The 7,500-nt window shown below is 44.8% G+C and overlaps 1 non-coding gene across 1 annotated transcript; it reads left to right on the top strand.

The window, feature by feature from the left end:
- Positions 1 to 7,155: 7,155 nt before the first annotated feature.
- Positions 7,156 to 7,311, top strand: LOC125597345. The gene has a single exon (XR_007331660.1). It is a non-coding gene; the product is annotated as a 5.8S ribosomal RNA (ribosomal RNA).
- Positions 7,312 to 7,500: the final 189 nt, after the last annotated feature.

The raw sequence follows: 7,500 nt of genomic DNA on the forward strand, positions 1-7,500 counted from the left end.
AGAGGTTGCTAGAAAGCATGCTCCGTCATGTGATACCTTATCGGGGATACATGTCAGTTATGTTGGATGTTCTAACCCGTGTGCCTTTGTGGCTGCGAGTTAAGTGTTCCATGGTTGTGTATATGATTAAAAAGCTCGAGTGAGGATGTGTAGTGAAGGTGTAGAGAGTCTTAGCATATATTATATTATTATGCTAATGGTGGATTATATTCTGCTGCTTATCTTATTTATGTTCTTGTTGAGTCACTTGGGTTTCCACTGGGGAATTCTCGAGTGATGATTATTATTGTTGTTATTGTTAGGTGAACTCCTCGTCTTAGATTGTTTGGGGTTGGGATGGCGAGGGGTTGTATTTGTTATTGGGGTCCTGGCTCACTGAGTGACATTAGGTTACTCATTAAACTCACCTATTGTTGCAGGAAACCTTAGTGGGAGACCGGGTAGCATGGAAGCTGGACGTTAGGAGCACCGGAAGTACTTTTGCCTTTCCTATTGTAAAACGGTACTACTTAAATTCTTTGAATCGATATTGGCACTAGGCCTGGATCCATCTGTAATATTTTACTTGTAACGAATCTTTACTATATTTAATAAAAGTGATGTTTTATATTCGTTACAATGGTTCTCTGATAAATAGACTTGTCTGGTCTAAACACAACGTTAGGTTTAGGTACGGGTTGAAAAGCCTTAGGCCGCGATCTAACGGAACCGTTAACTCATAGTACGGGTTGCAAAGCCTTAAGCCATGATTTAGCGGGACGTGTTAGGGGATGAACTGGTAGATGTTGCGGATTAAGTTCTGTGACTTTGACTGGATTGTCCCTAGCCCGTCATGTAGCGCTTCCGGACCATGCTGTTGGGTTGGACGGTCAGTCATGTTCTTGTTTGATTGTTGGCTGGCCGATTGGCCTTTCATCTCCAACCCTTGGTGTAGGTCGTCCGTCGGTCATGTTCTTATTTTATTGTTGGCCGATGGCTCGACCTATGCCTAGGACGGTTCGGGGGTGTTACAGAGGTGGTATCAGAGCATGGTTTCGTCCATGCTTTCAGAACCTGCGTTTTTAATCGGTTTTCAAATATTTTATCGAGTCATAAAATATTTGAAAGGCATTTAGAGTATTCCGGTCACGTCCAGCCATTCTGGGTAAGAAATTTATGATTTACCTTTTCGTTGGTTGTAGATGAATAATCGGGGTGCAAGTCAAGGTAGGCAGTGGGGATGGTCGTCAAGAGATGGTCGAGCATTTGGGGATTCAGAACAAGGGTTTTCTACAAGGGGCAGAATGGATCACCGAGATATGAGTCAACGTTATGGAAATCAGTTTTCAAGAAGTCAGGGACATAGTCAATCACCGTTGCCAGCAAGTTCATATTCAAATGAACAACCAAGACGAAGAGGGAATCAAGAGGCTGAAATTCCACTGGGAATTCTGGTAGATTTGTTTACTCAAATGCTACGCCAAGTTTCAAGGATTGCACAACCTGAGGAATCCTTAAACATGGAGTATCTGAAGATCTTGAAGACGATGAAGGGTTTGGAAACATATAAGTTCAAAGGAGGAATCAACACGTTTGAGGCAGAAGAGTGGATGCACATGATGGATATAAACTTTGAAGCCATGATCTGTCCAGAAAAATACAAGAAGAGAGTGGCGGTTTACTATCTACAAGGAGATGCTCGTAACTGGTGGGAAAGCGTGGAACGTCAACATGGAAATCATATTACATCTTGGGATGTGTTTCAAAAGGAGTTCAGAAGGAAGTACTTCCCACCCGAGGCAAGACATCGATTGGAGAGGCAGTTCATCAATCTTGCCCAAGGGGATAGGACAGTACGAGAATATAAAGCGGAATTCACAAGTCTTCGTTGCTATGTATTTAACGGCCAAGAGAACGAAGCAACAATGATCTGAAACTTCATGTATGGATTGCGATCTGAACTAGGTAGCAGAGTCGCGGTAGGCAACTATGGAAATCTCACAGACTTAGTCGAGAGGGCCGTAAATGTGGAAGTTGCGGTAGCAGCAGAAGCCAAGTATGAATCAAAAAGAAAAGGCGTTAGTGGCCAGAAGGGAAAACAAATAGTTCAGTTCAAGGATTCCAGTCAGCAAGGCCTATCTAGAAAAAGAAGCCATGACTCAATATCTTGGGATGGAAACCAAGGATGTTTTTATTGTGGAGAGGTTGGTCACATTGCTCGACACTGCATGGCAGAGAAAGTTGCATTAGCAGAAGAACATTCCCCACTTGCCCTACTGGAAGACAGACCCCCGAGAAAGAGAAGAAATAGGATCTAGATCTTTAGAAAAACCTTAACCTTCAGGCCTACAAGGTAAGTAGGGGTTTTAACTTCCTTGTTTGAGTGTTTATTTGCCTGATTGGTTCTGATGTGTTGGGAAAATATTAGTTTTTTTAATAGACGTTCTGTGCTTTTGCACGAGAACTTGTGGTTTGTGTTCTTGTTGTGTGTAGGAACGTTGTGGCAGGTAATAACCCCCGAAGACCAAACCCTTGAAGATTGGTGGCTATGTTGGGTACATGTTTGGTTCTGAGGAGATATCTATCGAAAGGACATGATAGAAATGGAAGACTTGATCATCACAAGAAATCAAGTTGAAGAAGTGACGAAGTACGAGTATGGTATCAATCGAGAGGACAAGATAGTATTATACCGAATGAGTGTTCCAGCAGAGTAGAGGCAAGAGGACGACTCGGTGATCATTCCAGTGAAGAGATATTAAGACAATTGAGGAGACCTTGAGGAAGACACTCAAGGAACCGTTGTGGACAGCGTAAAGATATATGGGGACGAGTTGAGAATGTCGTAACGATAAGCGATTGCGCAACTAAGAATTCGAGGATGAATTCTATTAAGGGGGGGGGGAGAGAATGTGATAACCCGCCCTTTGGGATAAGAATGATCGAGACAGAAGATTGGTCGAACACCAACTTGGTGGTCGAATCGCGGGCGATAAAGATCGATCGGGAAATTTTGAAGAACGAGGTGGTCGAAGAATTGATCGTGAGTTAACTATGACTCGAATAAGTTCCTCGACTATAGTTAGAAGATGTCTCAGATTGATCAGACGGAGGTTTTGGAAGCATCACATTTTTCAAGGACGATGGTTTTAGAAGCTCGACGTTTTTGAAACCCGACGTTTCTTAACCACGAAGTAATCCGCAAAACTTCATATTAGCGGAATATTAATTCAGAGACATCATAATTTGGGAGCAGGACAGAAATTAAGCATGACAGGAAGCAAGCACGACGGGGACGAAGCAAGACGGAAAAACCCGAAGTTACCAAAATCCCTAATTTTGGTATTATGGAATTCTTCGAGGAAGCCGGAGGCTCGGGAAATATTACCGTCAAGGTTATAATGGAGTCTGGAGTTTATTAAAAATATTCCGAACGTCAGAACGGGAGCAGGAAAATATTTGGGATTAATCGTGGGCCAAAAATATGCCGGAAGGGTCAAGATCGCGTAAATCGACCGAGAAGCTGGAGGCGTCTCAATGCATGTCATCAGGACGTGGTGTCAACCATATGATAAGCTGTCTGTCTACACAAGCACGAGGTGTCGGCACGCATGGAAGCAGCACATACGGACTGACACACAGAAGAACGAGATGTCGCCATATCTGCAACCGCAGCATGCTGATCGACATGTGGGCACCGTGTGTTGCCGTGCATGTGATCCAGACATGCTGATGAACATCTAGTAGTCCAGGAAGGATAAGAGGTGTCACTTTGCATGAGCCCTGGCCATGCTGAAAGACATGTGGAGCACGAGGTCCCGCCGCGCATGCAACCTGAGCCATGTGAGCCGACACACGGGCTGCCACCGACCTGAATCTGATTGGCTGCTGTATTCTATAAATAGGCACGCCCACCTTCACATTTCAACACATCCAGACAACTTCAGATCAGTTTAAAAACGTGAAAGAAAGTAAAGAGAGAAAGCAAGAGGTTTCGATAGTTTTCAAGAGTTTTCGGGATCAGTTACTACACAAGTTTTGGATCGACGCCTATAGAAGTTTCTGTTTGAGTTGAGAGTTGTTCCAGGGAGGCCATTCAAGGTTAGGCACGTTATTGAGGTCATTTGCGATAGGAGGCCACTTGAGGTGTTCAAGAAAGGGTTTTGGTCGAGGATTCGGGCAAGGGTCAAAGCCACAACGAACCAAACACTGTGAGTCACGGAAATTGATTGCTGACTTGTTTTCATGCAGGTTCCTGTTACTTGGAAGTTGGATCATGGCAGGAGGCCGGGTCTAACTGAGTAACAGTTTGATTAGTTAATAGTCGAGGTTTGGTTGATTGAGTTGATAGCATGCTTAGTTATTGTTTGGGAATCGTAGTAGCATGCTAATGGTTAGGTTGCTTGGTTAGTTAGCGAATGCGAACCCTTAGATAATATCGCTAGGTTGTGGTTAGATAGGTATTCTGGAATCTATCTTTGGTTGATTGCATGCTTGGATGATTATTGCTATTGCGTTATTGTATGTTTGCATGCAGGGATTGTGATGATGTTATTGGTTAGTACTATGGAATTTAGGTCATATAGACCGAATTTCAAGTATGTATTATTATGGTTGAGTTAGTAGAGGATCGGGATCTAGGCCATATAGGCTGAGTTCCTAGTTAGTGTTGTACTTAGCGTCCTAGGCCATATAGGCAGGATTGCTAGTACTAATGTTTAGTATCGAGCTTTGTCGATAGCTTGCCTGATCAGCAATGCTAGGATGTTACGCGGCAAGGAAGGTTACGTAAGCATGTCCCTACGCGGCTTGGCAGAGAGGTTGCATAAAGCATGCTCTGTACGGGAAGGTTGCTAGAAAGCATGCTCCGTCATGTTGTATCCTTGGTGGTGCTTCATGTTAGTTTGCGGCAAGGAAGGTTGCTAGAGTATGTCCCTACGTGGCTGGGCAGAGAGGTTGCATAAAGCATGCTCTGTACGGAGAGGTTGCTAGAAAGCATGCTCTGTCATTTGATACCTTATCGGGGTTACATGTCAGTTATGTTGGATGTTCTAACCCGTGTGCTTTTGTGGCTGCGAGTTAGGTGTTCCATGGTTGTGTATATGATGAAAAAGCTCGAGTGAGGATGTGTAGTGAAGGGGTAGAGAGTCTTAGCATATATTATATTATTATGCTAATGGTGGATTATATTCTGCTTCTTATCTTATTTATGTTCTTGTTGAGTCACTCGGGTTTTCACGGGGGAAGTCTCGAGTGATGATTATTATTGTTGTGTTATTGTTAGGTGAACTCCTCGTCTTAGATTGTTTGTGGTTGGGATGGCGAGGGGTTGTATTTGTTAGTTGGGGCCCTGGCTCACTGAGTTACATTAGGTTACTCATTAAACTCACCTATTGTTGCAGGAAATGTTAGTGGGAGACCGGGTAGCATGGAAACTGGACGTTAGGAGCACCGGAAGTACTTTTGCCTTTCCTTTTGTAAAACGGTACTAGTTAAAGTCTTTGACTCGATATTGGCACTAGGCCTGGATCCATCTGTAATATTTTACTTGTAACGAATCTTTATTATATTTAATAAAAGTGATGTTTTATATTCGTTACAATGGTTCTCTGATAAATAGACTTGTCCGGTCTAAACACAACGTTAGGTTTAAGTATGGGTTGAAAAGCCTTAGGCCGCGATCTAACGGAACCGTTAACTCATAGTACGGGTTGCAAAGCCTTAAGCCATGATTTAGCGGGACGTGTTAGTGGATGAACTGGTCGATGTTGCGGATTAAGTTCTGTGACTTTGACTGGATTGTCCCTAGCCCGTCATGTAGCGCTTCCGGACCATGGTGTTGGGTTCGACGGTCAGTCATGTTCTTGTTTGATTGTTGGCTGGCCGGTTGGCCTTTCATCTCCAACCCTTGGTGTGGGTCGTCCGTCGGTCATGTTCTTGTTTGATTGTTGGCCGATGGCTCGACCTATGCCTAGGACGGTTCGGGGATGTTACAGTCGGGGGCATTCGTATTTTATAGTCAGAGGAGAAATTCTTGGATTTATGAAAGACGAACAACTGCGAAAGCATTTGCAAAGGATGTTTTCATTAATCAAGAACGAAAGTTGGGGGCTCGAAGACGATCATATAACCATAAACGATGCCGACCAGGGATCAGCGGATGTTGCTTTTAGGACTCAGCTGGCACCTTATGAGAAATCAAAGTTTTTGGGTTCCAGGGGAGTATGGTCGCAAGGCTGAAACTTAAAGGAATTGACGGAAGGGCACCACCAGGAGTGGAACGTGCGGCTTAATTTGACTCAACACAAGGAAACTTACCAGGTCCAGACATAGTAAGGATTGACAGACTGAGAGCTCTTTCTTGATTCTATGGGTGGTGGTGCATGGCCGTTCTTAGTTGGTGGAGCGATTTGTCTGGCTAATTCTGTTAAAGAACGAGACCTCAGCCTGCTAACTAGCTACGTGGAGGGCATCCCTTCACGGCCGGATTCATAGAGGGACTATGGCCGTTTAGGCCAAGGAAGTTTGAGGCAATAACAGGTCTGTGATGCCTTTATATGTTCTGGGCCGCACGCGCGCTACACTGATGTATTCAACGAGTTCACGCCTTGGCCGACGGGCCGGGGTAATCATTGAAATTTCATCATGATGGCGATAGATCATTGCAGTTGTTAGTCTTCAACGAGGAATTTCTAGTAAGCGCGAGTCATCAGATCGCGTTGGCTACGTCCCTGCCCTTTGTACACATCGCCCGTCACTCCTACCAATTGAATGATCCGATAAAGTGTTCGGACCGCGGTGACGTGGGTGGTTTCCCGTCTGCGACGTCGCGAGAAGTCCACTAAAACTTATCATTTAGAGGAAGGAGAAGTCGTAACAAGGTTTCCGAAGGGGAACCTGCGGAAGGATCATTGTCGTACCCTGGAAACAGAACGACCTGGGAACGATGAAACATCACTCTTGATAGGCCGGTTTCTTACTGTGCCTGCCGATTCCGTGGTTATGCGTTCATCCATGCCCAAGACTTCAGTTTTGGTTGGATCGTACACATAGCTTCCGGATATCACCAAACACCGGCACAAAAAGTGTCAAGGAAAATGCAACTAAACAGCCTGCTTTCGCCAACCCGGAGACGGTGTTTTTTCGAAAGCAGTGCTGCAATGTAAAGTCTAAAACGACTCTCGGCAATGGATATCTCGGCTCTCACATCGATGAAGAACGTAGCAAAATGCGATACTTGGTGTGAATTGCAGAATCCCGTGAACAATCGAGTCTTTGAACGCAAGTTGCACCCCAAGCCTTCTGGCCGAGGGCACGTGTGCCTGGGTGTCACAAATCGTCGTGTGTTACCGCACGCGGTTGGCCAAAATCCGAGCTAAGGACGCCAGGAGCGTTCTTACATGCGGTGGTGAATTCAATTCTCGTCATATAGTCAGACATTCCGATCCAAAAGCTCTTGATGACCCAAAGTCCTCAACGCGACCCCAGGTCAGGCGGGATCACCTGCTGAGTTTAAGCATA

The sequence above is a fragment of the Brassica napus genome, unplaced genomic scaffold (genome assembly GCF_020379485.1).
Source record: "Brassica napus cultivar Da-Ae unplaced genomic scaffold, Da-Ae ScsIHWf_1433;HRSCAF=2022, whole genome shotgun sequence".
Taxonomy (NCBI): Eukaryota; Viridiplantae; Streptophyta; class Magnoliopsida; order Brassicales; family Brassicaceae; genus Brassica; species Brassica napus.